The sequence below is a fragment of the Aotus nancymaae genome, unplaced genomic scaffold (genome assembly GCF_030222135.1).
Source record: "Aotus nancymaae isolate 86718 unplaced genomic scaffold, 86718_ANA_hifiasm-v0.15.2.pri h1tg000058l, whole genome shotgun sequence".
NCBI classification, from domain to species: Eukaryota; Metazoa; Chordata; class Mammalia; order Primates; family Aotidae; genus Aotus; species Aotus nancymaae.
In genome coordinates, this window is record NW_026988472.1 from 47,203,050 (window position 1) to 47,227,783 (window position 24,734).

The 24,734-nt window shown below is 39.3% G+C and overlaps 1 protein-coding gene and 1 non-coding gene across 2 annotated transcripts in view; both read left to right on the forward strand.

The window, feature by feature from the left end:
* The window catches only part of ARHGAP6 (Rho GTPase activating protein 6), a 532,167-nt gene that overhangs the window by 43,161 nt on the left and 464,272 nt on the right, over positions 1–24,734 (forward strand). The gene's annotated exons all lie outside the window — the stretch shown is intronic.
* LOC135270017 (U1 spliceosomal RNA) lies at positions 12,241–12,404 on the forward strand. Its single transcript, XR_010338244.1, has one exon. It is a non-coding gene; the product is annotated as a U1 spliceosomal RNA (small nuclear RNA).

The window sequence follows — 24,734 nt, forward strand, 5'->3', positions numbered from 1 at the left end:
GCCCTGATGTTTTCTTCTAGTAGTTTCATACTTTTGGGTCATAGGTTTAAGTCTTTAATCCATTTTGATTTTATTTTTGCTTATAATGAGAGATGGGGGTCTAGTTTCATTCTTGTGCATATGGATATTCAGTTTTCTTAGCACCATTGTTGAAAAGACTGTCTTTCCCCATTGTATGTTTTTGATGCCTTTGTGTAAGGTGAGTGGGCTATAAAGTGTGGATTTATTTCAGGGTTCTCTATTTTGTTCCATTGGTCTGTGTCTATTTTTATGCCGGTACCATGCTGGCAGTATATTTTGCAGTATATTGTGAAGTCAAGTATTGTGATGCCTCTAGATTTATACTTTTTGTTCAGAATTGCTTTGGCTATTCTGTTTACTTTTGTGATTGCATACAAATTTTAAGATTTCCTATTTCTGTCATTGGTATTTTGATAGGGATTGCATTGAATCTGTAGATCACTTTGGGTAAGATGGACATTTGTACAATATTAATTATTGTAATTTATGAGCATAGGATATCCTTCCAATATTTTATGTCCTCCTCAATTTTTTAAAATCAGTGGTTCATAGTTTTTATCGCACAGATCTTTTACTTTTTTGGTTCAGTTTATTCCTAGGTATTTTCGGTAGTTATTGTAAATAGCTTTCTTGATTTCTTTTTTGAGATTGTTTGCTGTTGGCATCTAGAAATGCTACTGATTTTTGTATGTGGATTTTGTATACTACAACTTTACTGAATCTGTTTATTAACTCTAACAGTTTTTTTTTTTAGAATCTTTAGGATTTTTATTAAGCATCTTTAGGTTTTTCTAAATACATGATTATATTGTCTGCAAACAAGGGCAATTTGACTTATTCCTTTCCAATTTAGATGCCTTTTATTTATTTTTCTCATCTTGTTGCTCTGGCTAGGACACCCGGCACTATATTGAATAAAAGTGTGAAAGTGGACATCCTTGTCTTTTTCCACATCTTATCTTTTGCAATTCTTATCAGCAAATGGGAAAGGTAACATAGAACATAGTTCTTTGACTTATAAATATTAAGATTGTAGTTAGGTTGTTGATAATTACTACGTTTTTCTTCCATGATATTTATTGAATATTTACTACGAAAAACTTGGCATAGAGCCATGGAAAAATACAAAATGTTTTCTTGGGAACAGCAAAAATTCTAATCCATATACATATTTCAAGGTTAATATTTTATACTTGTGACTACTAGATCACTTATGCTCAATAGTATAGCTTAAAGATACTATAACAATAACCTTTTAGATTAACCAACACCTTTGATCAAGGATCAAGGAAATTTGATTTCCCTTAATCCCTTATTTTTCCGATTAAGCAGTTGAAGTAATCAGTCATTTTTGTGACACAGCGGGGTCCAGGTTACAATAGTTCTCCCCATTTTTGATGGTCTAGACCCTTCTCCTACCTATCTTCCCCCAGCCCTCTGGTTTGGTAACTATTTCTCTGAAGAGTCTTTCTGTTTCTTTGGTACATTTTTTTCTGTATATTATTGATTTATGCTAGTCATTTAAAATTTCTATTAAAGTCTCTAAATGCTTTTCCTTGCCCAAATTTATTTTTCATGGCATTTCTGGGAGTGAAGCACCTTAACTACCACAGCAATATCACTTGTTTTTCATTGACAAGAAACACAAAATTGTTTTCTTTGTCTCATGCCTTTCCCTTGAATTCACCTATATTTTTGCTGAAATAGATTCTTTCACAGTTCTTTAATGAGAGCCTGTGGGTATAAAACAGTCTTAATGTTTTATGTTTTGTAATATCATTGTTTTACCCTCAACATTGCATGATGGTTTCTCTGGGAATAAAATTCTATATTGACAGTTATTTTTCCTCATCACTTTAAAAGGCATTGCTCTAGGTTCTTCTATCCTCTGTTGATGATTATCAGAATTCTTCTGTGTGTGTGATAGTAACTTCTTTACAGGTCAAACTGTCTTTTGTCTCTGCTAAATTTTAAGACTGATACTTTGAAGTTTGACTAAAATGTGTCTATGTGTAGGACTTATTTGATTTATGTTTCTGAATACTCATAGGGTACTTTCAACCGAGGATTCTCATTTTTCTGATTCTGGAAAACTCTTGGATATTAATGTTCAAATTCTGCTCTTCATTAAAAAAATCTCTAAACATAGGTTCTAAATTTCAAGTAAGCCTTTGAAGCTAGAGACTGTCAAACCATCTGCCATGATTCTTAAATGTTTCTTTACAAGTTTTTATTACTTTTTCTCTTTTTTTCTGGCTTCTGGGTAATTTTTTTGGTATCAAAATCTAATTCACTAAAACACTTTCCAGCTGCCTCAAATCTAAAGATTATCCTATCCTTTTAATTTTTCATCTTAAAACACTAATTTTTTTCAAATCTTTATTTTTTTGTATTTACCTCTTCTTATCTCCTTTCTGGCTGATTTTGTGTCATAATCTGTTTGATTTTTATACCTGTGATTTAATCTATCTTTCCGAATATTTTAAACATGCTTGTTTTGAAGTCTTTGTCAAGCTATTTTATAAAATTAATTTCATCATAGCAAACTCATATTCTGGATATTGATATATTGGCTGTCTTCTTCAGTGTTATATTTCTTCAAATTTTTTAGAATTTTGATTCACAGGCTAATTTTGAGTGAATTTTCTGTTTGTGTTTTTCTGTCTCTTGCTTGCTGTTCATGTACTTTCATTCTCTCTCACTCACTTTCTCTCTCTGTATGAGCATCTTTTTGTGGCTGGCATTTTTCAGTTGACGTCCACCCATACCCCAGGACAAAACTACATTTTAGGTGATGGTTTAGAGCTCCTGCCATAGAGTAAAATAATGCAGAGCCAGTCTCCAGGTCAGTAGCAACTTGTTTCACATCTTTGTCTAGACAGAGGCTGTGTTGATGTTTCTTATGTCTGTAGTTTTTAGCTTTATATAAACCAGGATTTCTCAGTAGGACACTGCTGACACTTTGGACCAGATGATTCTTTGTTGTGTAGGGCTGTCCTTTGCATTGTAGAATGTTTAGCAACATCCCCAATCTCTACTCACTAAATGCCAGTAGTGCCAACTTCCCTCCAGTTACGACAACCTAAAATGTCTCCAGACATTGGCCAAATGTCCTCTGGGGAACAAAGTCACTGACTCCGTCGTCTGATAACCAGTGGTAAAACCTCTAAACCCTGGAGTCAATTGGCAATGTCTGATTTTAGCTTCCTTTATCAAGCAAAGGGTGCCAAATCCAGTCCAGCTTTAAGCCTAAAGCCTAGCTTCAGCCTTTCATAGTAAGTAGAGGACCTTTCATCTCCCATGGGAAATAAATTTCAAAAAGGAGGAGTTCATGTCCTTTGCAGTGACAGGGATGAAGCTGGAAGCCATCATTCCCAGCAAACGAACACAAGGAAAGAAAACCAAACACTACATGTTCTCACTCATAAGTGGGAGTTGAACAATGAGAACACATGGACACTGAGAGGGGAATATCACACACCAGGGCCTGTTGTGGGGTGGGGGGATAGGGGAGGGATAGCAGGGTGGTGGGGAACTAGGCAGGGATAGCATTGGGAGAAATATCTAATGTAGATGATGGTTTGATGGATGCAGCAACCCACCATGGCATGTGTATACCTATGTAACAAACCTGCACGTTCTGTACATGTACCCCAGAACTTAAAGAATAATAAAAAAATTCTCTGTTTCATTGCCTGATTTGGGGCTCAGTACCCTTCAGGCTGTGGCTTCAGCCACACTCACCATTACTGGTCCCTGAGGATGTGTATCTTAATTTCTATTCTGTTGTTGTCTTTTTGGTATTCTTTTGTTACATTTCACTTATCACAACTGCATGTTTTGAGCAGGGGGACACCATACAGCATGAACTTAAAATTCTTTCTTAACCAGAAGTCATAGAAAAAAGTTTTCAAAAACTGTTGTTGTTTGTATAATTGCACTGCTTGGTAGTTCAACATCTTTAAATGCCTTATTACCTTACTGCCCTGACTTGATTATGCGTTTGCTTCTTCTTTATTTGTGATTAACAAAAGCCTCCATAAACCTGCTTTAGTTTTAGCCAAATTCTATACTTGGAGTATTGATAAGACTAATAAAACTAGATATTTTTGAACGATTTCTACAGACATCTCTATGACTCTGTGTATGATCTCATTGGAATTGAGCACAGGCATTGCATTTGGGAAATTAAGACAATGAGGAGATTGTCCTACAAAGTCAGAGCAAAGGAAGCCTGTAGTTAGTTATACTGCAGAGTGACAGTGAAGACTGTGAGGGAGAGGAGGGCAGCAGGAGGCTTAGACCTTGCTGGAAAATCCTCAGGAATGAAGCGAAACGTAGCCAAGTTGGAACCTACCCCAGCCCTTTCCCTCCATGTTAAAGTTAGTTAAATCAATTCCAGTGCCTATTTATAGTTAAGCCTTGGTTTTGATTAATGATGTTGGAGAGAGATAGGAAAGGGGGGAGGAGGACTGTTAGGAGGAAGGGAGGAGGCAAAGCTGTTGAAGCTGATATGTTCATCTGTTATTTGGACCCTACTCTTCATCACACGCAGATTTCTGGCCAAATATGATAAAAATTATTTTTATTAGAGGGCAGTAATCCATGTCAACATTTTCAATGTATGCCAAGTGAAGAAATAAAATACCTAAACACTGAATAAACCATATGATAAATCATGGTGCCCTTTTTTATTGAGTCATCCAGCATGCATTGTCGTGGACACAACCTAAGATTTAAATGTCTTTAGAAGTTATCCTTTTATACGTGAACAAAAATGAAATCGTTAAAACAAACCCGCATTCATGGTTAAGCATAGATTGTTTTTGAGATGCAAAGAGCTTTAGAGACACACAACTGGTCCAACATTGAATATTGTCTGGAAAAAACCAAGATTTGAGAGTCCAAAGGACTTGCTTAAAGCTGCACAATACCTTGGTTGCAGAACAGGGACTAGATCCCTTGTCTTCCCGCCAATCCAAAGATCCTGTTACTTCTGCCCAAAAGATAATCAATTTTAATTTTGGTAGCTAGCCATAAATACTTTTCTGGTTGACTTATTCTCTGCTTTTAACGTTGGAAATAGATTAAAGTTCATAGTTCTCATAAATTAGCTTCAGTTACTAAGGAGATTAGTGTATTATTAATCCCTCCTGTTTTTTAAAAAAAGTTTTACTGAAACCCACTTTCCTTGAAAAGTGATATTTTCTAAAGAATTAGCTCTCTAGCTATGTACTCAAACACAGAGGATTGTGAATAGGGATTGTCTGAATTAAAAAAAAAAAATTGCTTTCCTGGTAATCATGAATTTAAATATTATAGACAGGTAGAGGGACTCACAGCAACTATGCTCCTACTTCCACTTAGGTGGCTATGTAAAATGTCTTTTCCTTGATTTATGTAATTGTTGTTTATTCACAGTAATTTTATTTTATGTCAGGATCTCAATAGCATGGGTTGGGTAATGACTATCCATTTGTTTATCTACAGGAAAATAGTATTGTGTATGAAGCAAGTTCATTATATAGGACAACTGATTTTTTTCATGGAGATAAAATATCCTTAATACATTTTATTACAGTTTAAGTTCTAGGGTACATGTGCAGAATGTTATATAGGTACACATGTTATATATTGTTATACCTATATATGGTTGTACCTATATAACAATATATAATATGTAACAAAATACAGTTATATATTGTTATATAGGTACACATGTGCCATGGTGGTTTGTTGCACCCATCAACCCTTCATCTACATTAGGTATTTCTCCTAATGCTATCCCTCCCCTAACCCCCTACCCCAACAGGCCCTGGTGTGTGATATTCCCCTCCCTGTGTCCATGTGTTCTCATTGTTCAACTCCTACTTATCAGTAAGAGGTGTTTGGTAGGACAACTGAATTTTTATTTCATAACTTTATCTTCTTTTTCTCTTTAGTGATTTCTCTTTGTGGCCCCATGCATATTGTGCAAATTAATTAGTCATGCATGAGCTCAGCAAAATCCAATCTACAATGATTCATTGGGTAAAGTAGTTTTAGGGAATGCATCACATTATAAATGTGGAGATGGGATAGACACCTAGAATATATTAGCTATCAGTGATGTCCTTAATCATAGTCATATAGAGTTCTACTTACTAAAATGGAGTCATGTATTTTGGTAGAATCTTTTGTTTTGAAGGAAAACTAACTTGCAGCATAATCTATGTGTATGTGCATAAAGCTGTATTAATTTCCTGTTGCTGCTGTTACAAATTACTACAAATTTAGTGGCTTACGGTTCCAGAGATTTGATGTCTGAAATGGATTTCACTGGGCTAAAGCTAAGGAGTTTGTGTATTTTGTTTATTCTGGAGGGTCTAGGGAGGAAGCTGTTCCACTGTCTATTCTGGCTTCTATTATAGAGGCTGCCTGCATTCCTTAGTCTGTGGCTCCTTCCACCATTTTCAAAGCTAGCATTATACTTTCTTCTATTTTCTCTCTGGCACTGCTTCTATTATCATATTTCCCTCTTGCTCTCCTGCCTCCTCTTTCCCTTAAAGACTCTTGTGATTATCGTGAAGCCCTAAGCAGTCAAAAGAAAATTGAAAAATGGAATTACCTGGCAGGAACATAAATGAGTCTGGGGAGCAAATATTTTGAGAAATGGGGTAAACCACAGAAGGCTCACTGGCACCCACAGCATCCTGTTACAAGCATTCAGCTCATGGTCCACCTGCACTCAAGCATTCTGTCTGCAAGCATTCAGCTCAAGCAGCACGACCTTATAAAACTCCCTTTCCAGCCCCTGACTCTTTGCAGGTAGCAGACAGCCTTCTTTCTGCTGTCTTGAAATGTATCTCCCCTTTTCCTCTAAATAAAACTGACTTTCTAAACTCATTACTATCTTGGTAAATTCCTTTACCACCCATACATTGGCCTCAGACAGTTGTTAACCATGACAATTCCATTGAGTCTACCTAGATAATCCAGGATTATCCCTCATCTCAAGGTCTTTAACTTACTCACATCTTCAGGGTCCCTTTTGCCATGTAAAGTAACACATTCAAAGGTTCAGTGGACATCTTTGGTGGGGGGTTATTTTCCCTGTCACAAAAGTATATGAAATTGGGAGACTATTTTGCAATAGCCTGTACTTGTGCTACTTTGCATGATGAATATACTGTTTAAATTATACTGTTTAAACTACTTATTTTCTATAGCAGCAATCTCTATAGCACCAATGGTCATAGAAATACAATGTAAGCTACAAATACAAGCCAAATCTGGAAATTCAAATTTTCTAGTAGCCACATTTAAAAAATAGGAGAAATTAATGTTAATTATATATTTTATTTAATTCAGTAAATCCAAAATATTATATCAACATGTAGTCAATATAAAAATATCAATGAGATATTGATATTCTTTATTTTATACTGTCTCCAAAATCCAGAATATATTTTACACCTACATCACATCTCCATATGGATTAGACACATTTCATGTGCTCAATAGCTGCATGTGGCTCATGGCTCTTACATTGAGAAGCACAACTCTGTAACCAAAGTTTTTATATCTCCACACCCATTTCACAGCCACATTGTCTACTCAAAGGAATTTTGTGTGATGGCTCGGACATTGAATAAGACCAGGGTTTCTCAACACTGGCAGTATTGACATTCTAGACCAGGTAGCTTTTGGTTGTGGGAAGCTCCTTTGTATTGTGGAATGTTTAGCAATATCTCTGGTCTCTACCACTAGATTCCAGTAGTAACCCTCCAGCTATGACAACCAAAAAATGTTTCCAAATATTGCCAAATATCCCTTGGGTGGCAAAATTGTGCCTAGCTGAGAACTACTAGGCTAGACATAGAAAGTGTGTTAGTCTGTTTTGTGTTGCTGTGAAGGAATGCCTGAGGCTTGGTAGTTTATTAAGAAAACAGGTTGGCCTGGCACAGTGGCTGACGCCTGTAATCCTAGCACTTTGGGAGGCTGAGGTGGGTGGATCACTTGAGATCAGGAGTTCAAAACCAGCCTGGCCAACATGGTAAAACCCTGTCTCTACTAAAAATATAAAAAAATTTAGCCAGGTGTGGCGTTGGGCACCTGAGTCTGGAGCAGAAGAATTGCTTGAACCCGGGAGGCAGAGGTTGCAGTGAGCCAAGATTGCACCACTGCACTCCAGCCTGAGCTACAGAGCAAGACTCTTTCTCTGAAAAAAAAAAAAGGAAAAAAAAAAGAGATTTATTTGGCTTATGGTTCTGCAGGCTGTACAAGAAGCATGGCACTGGCATCTCCTTGGCTACTGGCAAGGACTTTTGTGCTGTGCCAAAACATGGTAGAGAGGTTCTAAGGGGAATCTGGCACATGGAAAGGGGGGCCAAACCCAGGCCATCCTAACCATTCTTGCCAGACCTAATCTATTCCCTTGAGAACTAATCTGCTGTCACTAGAGTAAGAACAGCACCAAGCCATTCATGAGGAATCTTCCCCCATGACCCAAACACATCTCTCTAGGCTTCTCCTCCAACACTTCTACACTGTGGACCAAATTTCAACATGAGATTTGTTGGGGATAAACAAACTATACCCAAGCTGTAGCAGAAGGGTTGAGTTTGAATTCTGTTCTCCATACATTACTCTGTGACCTTGAAAGAGGAGCCACTTTAAATTGTTAACAGTTTTATCCTCTTTAAAATTAAGTGTTATCTAGGCTGCTTGAGCCTCAAAAGAGACAGTGTAGGTAAAACAGCTCTGTAAACTGTAGATACTCGGTAAGATAAACTCAGCATTGTTTTTATTTTATTTATGTTCAGCACTTGAGTTTAAGTACAGCTATTTCAGTACTCATGTTATTTTCTCAAAATATTTGGCTTATTTTTTTAATGCCCTATTTATAACAATTGGACTACAGTGTAGACAAGATGTTTTAGGTGTTTTGTTTTCCTGTCCGTGGGTGCTATGGGAGTACAGAAATACGTAGAACTGGGTCTTTTCAATGGGTGGATCAAATTTGAAATAACTGGGAGTTGTTCTGTGGCCTTCTCAGCTCTCACAGGGTATACCTGCCTAAGGAACTTGCAAAGATATTCTGTAAATTACTTTGATTGACCCAACAATTATTGAACACTCATTCCTGTTAGGAATAGTGCTAGGTCCTGGGAGTAGAAAAAAGAATGAGGCAAGGTTCTATCCCTCAGAATGCTTGCAAGAGTAGTAGGGGAAAAGGCATAGAAATTAATGGAAAGTATTTAGATGGAAGTGGTGCTTGGAAAAGAGTCAGGAGAATGCAAAGAGAAGGTTCAGTTTGCACAACAACATTTATGGGAAGGTCAGAGAAAGGCCTGAGAAAGGTACAGAATGAAAAAGTGCATGGACTGGTTTGACATTTTGGGAAATGGAACATAGCATGAAGGAAAGAGAAAAAATGGAGAAAATAGGAGAATAGCCTCCCTAAGAAAGGTGGGTCCCTTTTTGCAAAGGCCAATTCTTGGGAGAAGGAGTAAGCTAGGAGTTCTTAGCAACTGGGAATGGGTTCCCCAGCAGTAAGAGTCTGGGGCAGCACCACAGCATCCACTATAGACTCTAACGTGTCTCTACTTTTTTTTCATCATCGCCCCCTCAAGGAAGCTTTTTAAAACATTTTTGTCTAATGTCCCCAGCCCACACCCATGAAATTTAAATAGCACAGATATCCTATTTATCTATTTGTGTGGTGTATTTCTGCGCTTTATACATAAAAATAATACGTTTTCTTCACCTCTCCCAAGAATTGCTTTTCACCTCATCGGTGGCGATATTGCCTGGTCGAGAATACACGTGCTACACTTGTCACTCATGAGCTGTGTTCTCGGCTTTGGTTCCCTTGACTCATGAAGGGTTTAACCATCATTCTGTGTTTCAGGGTGGTATGGTTTAGTTCCGTGTCCACACCCAAATCTCATGGTGAATTGTTAATCTCCAATGTTGGAGGAAGGGCCTGGTGGGAGGCAATTGGATCATGGGGGTGGATTTCCCCCTTGCTGTTCTCAGGATAGTGAGTGAGTTCTCATGAGATCTGGTTGTTTGAAAGTGTGTAGCAGTTCCCCCTTGGTACTCTCTCTCCTGCTCCAGCCATGTAGGACGTGCCTCCTTCCTCTTCACCTTCCTCCATGATTGCAAGATTCCTGAGGCCTCCCCAGCCATGCTTCCTGTACAGCCTGTGGAACTGTGAGCTAATTAAACCTCTTTTCTTTATAGATTACCCAGTCTCAGGTAGTTCTTTATAGCAATGTGAAAAAAGACTAATATACAGAGGCTGCACTGAAACAATCCCTTTCTCAACCGTTGGGGGAGAAAGCTAGAGTAAGAGTTTCTGAGAGGCATAGGGGTGTGATCCTGCTTGTGTGCCACATGTCTGCCCAGCAGATCCTTGTGGATAGGGTTGGGGTGGAGGTGGCTAGGTGGCCATGGAAGAGGTCCTGTTTACTGAATTTGCCATATAGGGAAGTGGGCGGTGCCTGCACATGGACCATATGTGTCAGCGTTCTGGGATCCCTGGATGTGGTGCCATGATGGTCTGCAGATCAAAACCCTTCCTGGTTCCTCCCAAGGATTCTTGGCTTCATCTGGGGTTATTAGGAAAAGGCCCAGCTAAAAGTAAAGTAGAACCTTGTTTTCTGTTTTGATATTTTTCTTTGTGTATGTAACTCTCCCAGGAACTTCTGGGTAGGGGATAGAGAGTGAATACAGTTAGGATTTGGCCCAAAGCTATCAAACAGCACCAACCATTGAGTCTTTCTATGAGTATGATTCTATTTTCTCTTTTCCAAAGAATGACATCCTGGTCACAAACTACATTGCCAGAAGTATTATGGGACGGATGCTCAAAAGCCTTATAGTTGAATTATAGACAGGGAATTCCAAGGAAGAAATGCTGTGAGAAACCTCCACATTTGTCGTTTATCATTTACTGTTAAAAAGCTCTGTCAGACCTTCCCAGAACTTTATTAGATAGGGCTCTGGTCACTAGTAATCTAAACTGATTGAACTAGCTAAAGGACATTTTGTGAAAGTATATAGGAATGTCTGTGGGCATCAAAAGCAGGGATGGAGCCAGATCTCAGAGAAGGCTGAAACCTAAAGTTAGAATTATACATGCATTATTCCAGAATCTCTCATTACCATGCATTTCCTTTATTCATCTTTCTCTGTTCACTGTCCTTCTCAGATTCTCAGTTTCCTTGGTGGCCAACAGGTAGCCTGTCTTCAGAGGTTATATCAAATGAGCCCTGCTCCTCACAGAGCCTGCTAACAGTTCTTCAGCCTTGCAGTCTCAATTCCCTGATGCAAGAATGTGATTCACCCTGCTTGGGTCAGTTTAAAGCTCCAGTTTGGTCAGATGTAATGGAAAAAACATGGCTGCTGGAGGCCAACCTCTGGAATAGGGATGCAATGAGTAGATAAGTAGATGGAAGCTCCCAGAGAAGATAATATCATATTGTTGGCTTCTGAAGCTATCTACTGCAGACCGTGATCACTGATTTTTCCAATCCAAATAAACCATTTAATTTCAAGAAACTATGGGCATTTTGAATAATGGAAACTTTAGTGTTTAAACAATGTTCTTTCCTTATTCTAAGTTTACAGCTAGTAGGCTTGGTTGGTTGGTACATAAACAAGGAGTGATAACTTGATTTGAGTCGACATTTTGGCTGTCTACCTCTTTCTTAATTCTTAACCAGAATTCTAATAACCTATTATGGATCCAAGGGGAGTGAGTGAGAATGTTTAAGGACTAGCTGGATCATAATGCCACTTACTGAAGAACCCTGGAGTTGCATCACTATGGATGCTGAGTTATTGTAGACCTCTCCTCTATCAGAAGTGTTCTTTCTTTCCATCTTAGTCAGTTCAGGTTGCTATATAACAAATGCCTGTAGATTGGGTGGATTATAAACCATAGAAATTTATTTATTATGGTTCTGGAGGCTGAATGTCCAAGATCAGGATGTCAGCATGGTTGGGATCTGGTGAGGATCTATTTCCTAGTTCATAGATGGACAGCTGTCTTCTTGCTGTGCCCTCACATGGCAGAAGGGGCAAATGAACTATCTAGGGCCTTCCAAAGGCTCCACCCCAAAATACCACCACATTGAGGATTAGGTTTTAACATGTAGATTTGAGGGGTACACAAACATTCCATTTATAGTACTTCCTATCTCAAGTGACAGCTTTTTAGATAAGAAGTGGATACTTACCTGGCAGGGGAGATACCATGATCACGAAGGAGGTTTTCCCAGGGCGAGGCTTATCCATTGCACTCCGGATGTTCTGACCCCTGTGATTTCCCCAAATGTGGGAAACTCGACTGCATAATTCGTGGTAGTGGGGGCCTGCGTTCGCGCTTTCCCCTGGTTTCTATTGAAAAAAAAAGAAAGGAAAAAAATAGACAAGGAGTGGATACCTGACCCAGATGACAACCTGGCTTTTCTCTTCTGAAATTTAGAATTGAGATTGGAAGACCTTAGTCAGTTTGGACATCTGCAATGTGCCAGAAGCTAGCAGTTGGGTGTACAGTATTTAACAAGAGAGAAGTTGTTGCTCACATAAAATGTGCATTTCAGCTTTATGTTCAGCTATGTGCAGGCAAACATACATGTGGAATTATGATGATTTTCACTTCTTCCTGAATCTAGCTATACATGTGGCCCTTCCAGGTCTGTGAGATTGAGATCACATTATCACATTATCAGTGATCACACTAGGAAGATTGAGCTAGTTTGAAGTGAATTTTTATTACCTACAACCAAGAATGTGTGTATATCTCTGTATATTAAATGTTTTTAAAATTTATTTGATTGGTTGATTAGTCTCCATCTTTTTCAAAACAGGGTAAGTTCTTTGAGGGAATTTTTTTGTGTACTTTTCCATCCCCAGGGGGTACTACCCACTATGCTTTGCACATTACAGTCACTCAGTTGTCGCTGCATGTCATCTGGTGCTCCTGAGCACTCAGTAATATGGCGTGAAAGAAAGGATGGTTATAACTTTGGGGAACTGCAGGGAGACTTGATGGAGTAAGTAGCCTTGAAGGATGAAAAACTTGTAAGTGGAAATGGAAGGGCAAGAAGTAAGACCGGCTACTGTAAAGAGGGGATTTACTGCTTGTTGGTGCGAATTGAAAAAAGTCATTGGCACTTCCTTTGGAAGGTTTTAAGAAGATTTTTTTTCTCAGCTGTGGAGTGAATGTTAGGCAGGGACATATAAATCATTAGATCTTCACTAGATCCCAACTAGTGATTCATTCCTTGGAAAGATAAGCTTTAGCAACTACATCTTTTACCCTAACGGGAGTAATTCTGTTTGTTCCTCGTCATGCACTAAGTCAAGGGAAAAGAATGCTGGATAACTTTTTCCCATTGTTGTGTTCAGAAATGTATTTACACTCCATTTTAGCAAGCACATTATGCCCTAGCTTCTTGCTATTTTTCTTAAAGGTGCATTTCACTCCCTACAAGGTCTTATATTCTCTTGTAAAGTGTCTTTTATTATGGGTTCTTCGTAATTGTTCCCTTCAATAGTTAGAAAAGTTATGTTTTAGAGCCCTAGCTGTAGAGCTCTTTCCTCTTTATGCCACAATGGATTATATGAAAACAATCTGAAGAAAACTAATGCATATTTAGAATTAAAACCCAAATGTTGCACACAAATGTTTATAGTAGCCATACCCATAATAGACAAATAATAGAAACGACTCAAGTGTCTGTTGACTCACTCGTGAATGGATAAATAAAATATGGTACATCCATAAAATGGAATATAATATGGCAATAAAAATGAAGTACTGGTATATGGTACAACATAGATGAACTTCGAAAACATTATACTAAGTGAAAGAAGCCAGACACAAAAGACCACATATTCTATGATCCCATTGATAGGAAATGTCGAGGACAGGCAAATCCATAGAGACAGAAAGTAGAATAGTGGTTGCCAGGGCCTGGGGAGAGGTTGGAGGAGGGGATGGGGCATGACTGCTAATGGACATAGATGGTATTTATTTGTGTGGTGATGAAATATTCTAAAATTAAGTGTGATAATGGTGGTACAACCCTGTAAATATACTAAAATCCTCTGAATTTTATACTTTAAATGGGTGAATTATATCATACATAAATTACATCTTCATAAATCTGTTTACAAAATAAGACATTTCTCTGTGTGTGTGTGTGTGTATAATATAGGTTTCTGTGTGCATATATTTACATATATTTGTGATGTTTCAGATTTTGTCAAGTGCAGCAAGCATCATTAGCATGGGCACTTGTTCCATATGACCACTGGAGCAATTCAGAGTGCATATAACAATCCAGGGCTCTGCCATTGGCTATGTGAATTTGGATGGGTCATTTCATCTTTCTCAGCCTCAGTCCCTCACCTGAGAAATGGGAATAAGAAACCACATTTGCATGGTCCCTGTAAGAATTAAATGATATATGTGAGGTGAGGTGATTCACTTATTAGGCACAGAAGGGCACAGTGCCTGGGACTGACAGTACTTCAAGGGCCCATGAAAATGTTTTTATTTCTTTTAAACGCAGAAGAAAGAAAGATGTCCTTTTAGGCCCAATAAAAAGTTTTAATGTATAATACTAATTTATTTGTCTTTCTACCAATGTGATCATATATTTTGTAATTTATTTTTTTACTGGAGGAAGAGACCCATGAAGCCAAAGTGTCTCAGGCCCGTGGAAGGCATCATGGGCACTTGAACGTGGCAGCTCAATGACACAGGCTGGGTTTATCTTATTGCTCTGCAAATTCAACAAAAACCTACTCTAAAATCATACCAACAATTTAGCAACAGTGCAAGCAAAAATCATACCAGTAATTTAGCAACAGTGTAAGCAGTCTGTGTTGAGCAGCTCACCTGCACACACCTGGAGGCATACACTTAGAGGAGAGGAGGAGCACTGGGTTGGCCAGCCTGGGTTACTGGCAGTTTCTTCCGTTTGGTAGTGCCCAGCCTCCTCTTCTAGGGCATCTTTGCCACCATTGCTCCCATTTGTTGAGTCCCTGTTATGGACCAGACACTTTAAATCCCTTATCTCTGATCCTCACAGTCTCCTGCAAAGGTGAATAGTATTGTCCTGAGTGTAACAGATGCTGTTGATGCCCTTTCCACTTCCATTCTAACTGCCTCGTATTCCCTGTAGCTTTACAGTGTGCAGTTTTTGGTATGCTGATAGGTTGCCGCTGCAAGGTCCTGCCATTATCTTCTTTGCCATTGCTGCCTCTCCTCCTTCTCTTCCTTCTTAAAGTCTGCCTGATGGCTTCTTCTGGCACCCCAACAGCTTGCTTTATTATATATAGAGGCAAACTGAAAGTGTCAAGAGGGTTTGACACCTTAGAGAACAGCCCTCAAGTAACGGTGGATAGAAGTAAGTAGAAAAATGTCATAGCCCCCTCCTTTCTAGTGAGTGATTCTGAGGTGTGTTCCTTGTGGTTTCTCAGAGAGAGCTTGACAAGATTGAGCCCTAAATGTCCATAGCAGCAACTGACTCATCTATGTACTTTTCACTTTTTTTTCCTTCTTTTCACATGTCACTTCTTCCCTTGGGCCTCTTGAGATCACCTCCTACATGAACTCCCTGTATCCCCATACTTCTCCAGGGCCTTCTTTTGGTGGAACCCAACGTTAATGAGTTTGTAAATATGAAAACTAAGGCTACGAAGAAGTTGGGGAACTTGTCCCAAGCCCACTTCCCCTAAACAATGGAGCCAGGTTTGCAACCTACATCTGTCTAGTCGCAGGGCATTCTGTCTTTCAGCCATTGCAGTAACTACTATTACAACCCAGGAGCTGTTTTCTTAATTATAATGGAATCTGCCATTCCTGGTGCCCCATAGGTGTTCGGCCATACCTTACGTGGGTGTGTGAGTCTGTTTTCATACTGCTGATGAAGACATACCCAAGACTGGGAAGAAAAATAGGTTTAATTGGACTTACATTTCCACATTGCTGGGGAGGCCTCAGAATCATGGCGGGAGGTGAAAGGCACTTCTTACATGGCAGCAGCAAGAGAAAATGAGGAAGATGCAAAAGCAGAACCCCCTGATAAAACCATCAGATATCGTGAGACTTATTCACTACCACAAGAACCATATGGGGGAAACTGCCCCCATGATTCAAATTATCTCCTATGGGGTGCCTCCTACAACATGTGGGAATTATGGGAGTACAATTCAAGGTGAGATTTGGGTGGGGACACAGAGCCAACCATATCAGTGGGCAGAGACCACCCAGCTAAGAGGACGCAGAGTCATGACGTCTCATTGCTAGATCTGTCCAGCTTCAAAGTCTGGGTTTTTCTCCAAAGGCCTCATGCTTCTTCTTGGTGGTTATGATGGTGGTGATGATGATAATATTGATGATGGTGGTGACAGATTTGGTTGTCAAAGTTTACTGGGCATCTATTTTGAGCCTGGAAATGTGCAATGTATCATAACCATGTTTTCAGATTTAATACATTCCATAATCCAATTTTGCAGAAAAAATATTTTGATATTTTGAACACTAAAATGTGCCAGAACCATCATTTTCTCATTGATGATATTGTTCTGTTACTTAAATTTATTTGTTTTTGAAGGTAAAGTATCATTTCAGTTACTGTGCTCATATAATCCTGCCATGTTTGCAGGGTTACCTTAGGGTTACTTACTCTAAAGTTGTAGCTATGAATTATCACTTTGTAAAACTGAAATATATTTATATAGTGGTACTAAATGGGAGATTAATGAAAACCAGGCTTTATCTATTTTTGTCCAGTAAGGAAAAAACATTCTTAAATAATAATCTGCTGTATCCACAAGATATAATTGCATACAGATTGCAGACTTAATTCTTAAATTAGTGTTTTTGAAGCAAATACCCAAAGAAGAACAAAATATGATTATTTCCCCTTATTTTTCCTTATTTTTCATTGAAGCCTGTAGTATCAGATGTGCTGTTAGGCTTTTGCACTGGTTCGCTCAAAACTTGGTTGAAATAAGCCAGAAGATCATAAGTTATTTGTTGCCCCACCTTTGTGGCTATAATCAAACATAAATTTAAAGTCGACTATAACGTCACTGTCACAAGATATACTTTTATATATGCCCTAACTTAACAGTAACCAAGCAGCCAATAGTAAGAAGTTGATTACATTCCTTTATGGCTATTTTAAAAATACATATTTACAAAGGAAGATGGAGATTTTAAACCCTGAACATAACCTCAGATTCTCAGTTACTTTGTCTATAATTCTGTTAGCTTCATGAATTTTTCCCCTGAGTAATTTAAACATCACCTGACCCATCTCTGAACACTAAATAATGGTGGAAATACCTTCTCAGCTTGCTTTTTATTAGGCAAAGAAGTATGGAATCAACTATTGTGCTGTAATCACTACCAGGGATCTGTCCTTTTATATCCATTTATTTCTGGATCTGGCCTTTTCAAAGTATTTCAGACACAAAATGCTGCCTCTAGAGGAGCTTCATCATTTGTACATTGTCACTGCACAGCATCTCTTTGGACTTCTGTTGATATTATTGCTTGAGGTGACAGATTATGACGAGAGAAACAAGGTTCTCTGTAAGGCAGCATTGACTTCAGGAAGAGGCGAGAATTGTAAGTTGTCAAAATGCAAAAGGCAAAAAAGTGTAGTCTGCCAGGAATACGTTCATACAGATTATTATATACACTTACTGTCTATAACAGCTAAGCACTCAAAGATTACAATGAAAATGCTTCCAGAATTTTTAATGGGAACTATGGATTAGTGCATGAGTTGGCAATTGTAAGAAAAAAATCCCACTTAATCAAATTAATACTGACTGAGGCAGAAGGATTTGCACATCTTGTTATGAGAAATCAGAAGAATGAAGGAAATAAGAAACAGATTGGAGAGAATGAAGTATTGAATGAAGTGGTTTTGCAATGTGGAATTTGTAATCACTACATTTTGAGCAACATTTATGTTTTGCTAAGTGGTCCTCCTAATGTATTTAAGCTTTTAAATTACTCCTTATATATATGTTTCATTTGAAAGTGAAAATGGTACCTAAATTAAACAATGACTAAACTTACTATTGGATCCAAACGGAGTTTTAAGATTTTAAAGAGTAGCCGGGCGCGGTGGCTCACGCCTGTAATCCCAGCACTTTGGGAGGCCGAGGCTGGTGGATCACGAGGTCAAGAGATTGAGACCATCCTGGTCAACATGGTGAAACCCCATCTCTACTAAAAATACAAAAAATTAGCTGGGCATAGTGGCGTGTGCCTGTAATCCCAGCTACTCAGGAGGCTGAGGCAGGACAATTGCCTGAACCCAGGAGGCGGAGGTTGCGGTGAGCCGAGATCATGCCATTGCACTCCAGCCTGGGTAAGAAGAGCGAAACTCCGTCTCAAAAAAAAAAAAGATTTTAAAGAGTAAAACTGAGCCTCGAGAGACCTAAAAGTAATTTAAGAAATGGTGTCCTCACACTAATAAGATGCTCCCACTGTACTTTCCCCTATTTATTCCCTGGACTATATCTAAGGGAGATCCTGGCCATTGATTTCATTTTCACTCTAATGATGTGACCCCATCAGGATCCATTCATTCATTCTCACAGGTTTCATTGATCCTGTTTGCTACAAGGACTGCTAAGACCCTTGGATCTGCATGGACAAACCTTGCTTTCGGAGAGATCATAAAGCATGTACACATTATAAATAAGTGGAAACTGCAACAAGAGCACCTTCCTGGGATTCTCAGAAGCAGATAACACAGCAAAGAATTTAATATAAATGCAAGACAACCGTTGGAGAACCATTACAAGGAATTCCATTAAGTGTAGCAGCTTTATCTTGGCAAATCTTTATTAATTATCTCAGTTCATTTGTATTACTTGGATAAAGCTAAGCCACTTCCTATCTAGTCCAGTGAGTGTCACATTCAAACCAACACAAATTCAATAAACTCCTTGAAAGTTGAAAAGCAATTTAAGTATTTGTTGCTATCTTCTTTACGGTGAAATTAAGTTGCATAACACAGCAAATCATCCTGAAAATCTTCAAGAATCTAAACTCCCAAATCCTATTCACCACAGCGAACTTCCTTTGCATAATTTTTTTCTTCCTTATCTTTTCTTCCCTCTCTTCTCTTCCTTTTCCATTCTCTACTCAGCGTCCTCTCTCATAGCACTCCATGCCCTACAACTTATTTTCTGGATCTATTCTTTTCTCCCTGGGATGGGGTTGCTCTTGGCTCTCGTATAGCTCATACTCTCTTCTCTGGGCATTTTTTCAGTTCGCTTTTCTATCCATTACCCGGATAATACAAATGAAGGGCAGACCCTATACTCTCAATAAAAAAAGACTCCATCTTTTTGGAGGGCTGATGGGAGGCTGTGAATATTCAATTGTTGTTATTATGATTTTCCTCTGTCACATCAGTTTCATGGAGTGTTTCTGGGAGAAATAATCATATTTCTTAGCCCTCTTGGGATATCCAGATTAGAGGAAAAGCTCTTGAAATTCAAAATTACAATGAGACATTTAAAAGAAAGCATCAGGCACCCAAATGCCTACATACTTGCCTTCCTCATATGGCAGTAGAATCTTAACAGTGTCCTTATTATTTGGGAGAATATCCAGAGAGATCTTGTACAAGTAACACAGACTAGTTAGCTGCCACGCCCATTGCCATTCACCCTGTTCTTCTTCTTCTGCCCCATCTCCAAAGCTTCTTCTCCAGCACCTGCCCTGTAGCAGAATACCAGTGTCTCTATCACCAGGAACTCCCAAATTCCCAGTCCTCCATATGCCAGTTTGCTGCTGGCTTCCATGTAGAAGTGAGGAAGAGTGGACAGCTCCCCAGCTCTGAGTCAGGCTTTGTCATTTTGACCTGAAGCTTGGGTACTGAGTCTCCCCTGGAAATTTAAGAGTCTTAACCAGAGAACTCAAACCCAAATTTAGGGAACAAATGGAGAATATTGCATCCATTCTCTTCCTCCTTCCTCCTGTCCCTTGTGTACAATCACCAACTCTTATCTCCTCCCTCTGTTACTCAGCATGTCTTCCCAAACAGATCAGTGGATACCAACTGTAGTGGATTCTGTAAGGCTCCATCCAGGCCTCTCTTCAGGAACAGCTCATTCAATCCCAGCTTCTGGGAATGGTGTGTACTGAAGGCTCACAGCTATGCCTCTGACCAGAATTGTCCTTGGCCCCAGGGAACTGGCTGTCCAAAGATTATACTTCCTCTGAAAGGGCAATCCAGTACCATTGACTGGCTGATTTAGGGATATGAAGGCCTGGCTTCCTTGCCTCTGAAGGGCCACCACAGCTCCATAGCTCCTTGTTGGGTGAGCTGAGGCCTCCATTGCAATTGTATTACAGGCCAACTCTTCTTTCTGCCTGATCATTCCTTGCTCACTTTCTCATAGGTTTATCTGTTTAAAAGATTTTCAAATAAACCTTTTGCATGAAACTCCCTGACTCAGTCTTTTTCTAGAGAACCTAATCTAAGACCCCACAGATACTTTTATTTGGAGAGGGTGGGGCTTGAGAGACGCCCCAGATAGGCTAGGTTTCCACCCAGTTACACAATAAATAGCAGCTATTTATGCATGAAGTATGTGGATTCCATGTGGACACTGGGAATTTCTAGATATTTGTAGAACTCAGCCTCCCAATTCACTCATGAAACTTGAGCCACTTTGTGACTTATGTGGCAGTTTCCCATTGTTGATAAACTCAGTGACTAAGTCACTCATGTCTACCGTCTACACAAAACTATTCTTCATCAAAATGTGTTTGGGGTGTTTGATCTGTGCCCTTTATGAGTCAAAATGATGGGATTCTTGTACAGTGTGATACCTTGGTTGTGTTTTTAGTGCTTCATTCTCTCCTGGGCAGTATGATTTTTCCAGTACACTAGAGTGGGTTGAGTCTATTTTTGCACCAATAATTGATGTTGGGGGCCATATGACTTGCTTTAGCCAATGGAATGCTACTAGCTATGATGCAAATGGAGGTCTTAACATATGCTTACATGGTTAGACTTGTCCTCTGGTCTCCCAATATTGCTGTGATTAGAGCATGCTCCAGGTACTTATTATTCTTTCATCCTGGGCTTCACGAAACAGACCAGCCTGAGCCAAACCAAGCTGACTGCAGTCTGAAATAGAGCCACTGAATGGGATTGCATGAGACTTGTTACCGCTGGACACAGAGCTATAATTCAACAATTTGGGGTAGCACTTTTGATAGCTTCACCCATAAAATTTTCTGAATTTTTCCTTTCCATTTTGTTGTATTATACTCTTTTATCTTGTCAAATCGGAGACATTATGCATACAGACCACAAAAGTGCACCTTTAAGAAGATTTTGTTCCTTATGTGTAAACCTCAGTCTTTTCTACACACAATCCTGTTTTCTTCTTTAAGTATAATATGATTTTACATACAGAAGTAAAATCATAAATTTTTCTTGATAAACTGTATTCTGATGCAGTTTTTTAATTTTTTAATTTTTTTTTTTTTTTTTTTTTTTTTTTTTTTTTTTTTTTTTTTTTTTTTTTTTTTTTTTGAGACGGAGTTTTGCTCTTGATACCCAGGCTGGAGTGCAATGGCGCGATCTCGGCTCACCGCAACCTCCGCCTCCTGGGTTCAGGCAATTCTCCTGCCTCAGCCTCCTGAGTAGCTGGGATTACAGGCACGCGCCACCGTGCCCAGCTAATTTTTTGTATTAGTAGAGACGGGGTTTCACCATGTTGACCAGGATGGTCTCGATCTCTTGACCTCGTGATCCACCCGCCTCGGCCTCCCAAAGTGCTGGGATTACAGGCTTGAGCCACCGCGCCCGGCCAATTTTTTAATTTTTTAATCTTTTTTATTGCATTTTAGGTTTTGGGGTACATGTGAAGAACATGCAAGATTGTTGCATAGGTGCATACGTGGCAGTGTGATTTGCTGCCTTCCTCCCCTTCACCTATATGTGGCATTTCTCCCCATGCTCTCTCTTCCCAACTCCCCACCCCCCGCTGTCCCTCCCCTATTTCCCCCCAACAATAGTGCTCCCCTCCCTGTGTCCACGTGTTCTCATTGTTCAACACCCGTCTATGAGTGAGAACATGCGGTGTTTGATTTTGTGTTCTTGTGTCAGTTGGCTGAGAACGATGGTTTCCAGGTTCATCCATGTCCCTGCAAAGGACGCGAACTCATCGTTTTTGATGGCTGCATAATATTCCATGGTGTATATGTGCCACATTTTCCCTGTCCAGTCTATCATCGATGGGCATTTGGGTTGGTTCCAGGTCTTTGCTATTGTAAACTGTGCTGCAATGAACGTTTGTGTATGATGCAGTTTTTTGATAAGCTGTATTCTGACATATAATCTCATCCCTTTTTTTCTTGATAAACTGTATTCTGACATATAATCTCATCCCTCTTTCCTGAGTATATGGATAAGGTAAAAGCTTCCTGTTAGTAAATAACAAATAATATCTAATATCAGAGTCACAGAACCCACAGACCCCTTGATGTCTCAAATCTGATGTACTTAAAGCATCCCCCTCTATACATACATACACACAAATGAGGTCTGTAAACATTGCACATACACACCCACCCATGCATCTGTAAGTCAAAGCAGCAATAGACTGAGGGTAAAACACATTCTAGAGCGTTATTTTGTACCTCGTTTTGTGTGAGAAGCAAAACAGTTTTCACATTGAAGCTCTGTCGATTAAAAAAAAAAAACCATTATAAAAACAGGACTGAAGTGCTCACATCTGTAGATCCTCTTCATCAGTGTAGCTTTTGCGATTTCTCAGGATTCAGATACTCTCAGTGGATTAAGTGGCCTGAACATCGATTTAGGAATTTCACAGTTTCTGCTCAGGACTTAAATGCTGCTTGAGAGCCACTACCAGCGGGATGGAATGAGCAACCTTAGTGCTACTTTCCAGGGCAGAAATTCTACTCTGCTTTTCAGAGCCAAGATCATGTTCATGACCCTTTCTGGAGCACATAGCCTCAATCAAGACCATGCTGATGAAAATGTATATCACAATCTTCATAACTTAAGAATAATCATAAAGTCAGGTGGACCAGTTTAGTGGTTTTCAGTCTTTAGTGATTGTTTAATGTCCTGTCACTCAGACACATCTGGTGTTCTGGGCAAAGTATGAGTCCATAATCACTCAAGTGAGTTGAGCTCACTTCCTCAGTGGGAATCCTAATGCTAATGCTTGCATGTAAGTGCCCTGATTTCCAGTGTCTTCCAGCGTCAATTGGGGATAATGGTAATTGACCACATAGAGGTTTAGTAAAGTGCTCCAGCGTGGGTCTGGCAGATAAGCACACCTTTAGGTTGTGGACAGTTGGCAGTGCCACATTAGCAACCCTTTCTTCAACTGGAAAATACCCACCGTGTGAGTTGGTATGGGAAGCATATCCCTACCTCCTTCTTCAAGAGGTTGAGGGGGAAGATAATCAGTCCCTCTCACATCCCCAGCTGGGCAGAGCAAGGGTTCATGACATACACTCAACCAATCAGTTATTTCTTCCTGAGCTTGTAGCCTGGAGGTGAGTGGCAGGCAGTGTGGCCACTGGCCACTGGGTCCCATGACACTAGCACTGCACAGGCACTGAGGCAGTGTCAGGTATCCAGGAGAGACACTTCTGTCATGTAGCTTCCCTTGATTCCTGTGCATTTTCCAAGCCTGAATCTTCAGAAAATGCTAATATTCTTTCAATATATTGTAATATACCTCTTTGCTTTTTAAGTTAGATGTAGATTTCTTTTGCTTGCAACCAAGAATCCTGGCAGATACCCAGACATATGTTTTGTTTGATAAACTTTAAAGCATTTTACTGATGGGAAGCATTGCTTTTTTTATTAAGATATGTCACAATCTAAGGAACAAGTTATATATATTTATGAAGTATCAAAATAAGACTTAATTATCAGTTACATTTTACTATCTGGTGGTAGGGAATATTTGTGCTGTCCACAATTATGATATAAATATCCCTAGTTCTTTTTTCATCTTTAATCAACTCTTGAACTCACTACATTTTTGCTAAGCAACCCCCTCTCACCTCAATACAGACAACACCACCATGACCAGTAAAACTGCACTGTAATCATAGGTTCTTTCAGGCTCTGTCTTATTTTTTTTTTGGTACTTACTGGCCATTTGTTCTTGGCTTCTTTCAAGTGTTTTGTTTGCTCTGGTTGTCCTTCAGATATTGGAGTTGCTCAGAGTTCTTCTGTTCTCAATGTTCGTGCTCTCCCTGAGCATGTTCTTAGCCACCGTGATTTCTGCCAACATTGATGGTTGGTTGTGCTGTAAGCTTCAAGAAGGAAAAGACTTCTTACTTCATATTCACAACTGCGTGTCTCTAGAGATTGACACATTGGCTGGCACAGGCACATAGTAGACATTTATTTTAAAAATCTCGTTGAATTAGTTTTATCTCATGTTGGATGCTATGAAATATTTGTCTTCAGCATGGACTGCTTCTGGGTACCCTACCAGTAATGTCCATAGCGTGCTTTTATTTGGATACCCAATAGGCCTCAAACTAAAACATGTTAAAAACTAACTTGTGATGCTCACTCTGAGGCATAAATAAATGGTCTGTCCCTCTGTGTCCCTGATATTGTGAATGGTGCAGCCATCTGGTGTCTGGAGGCAGACATCTGAGA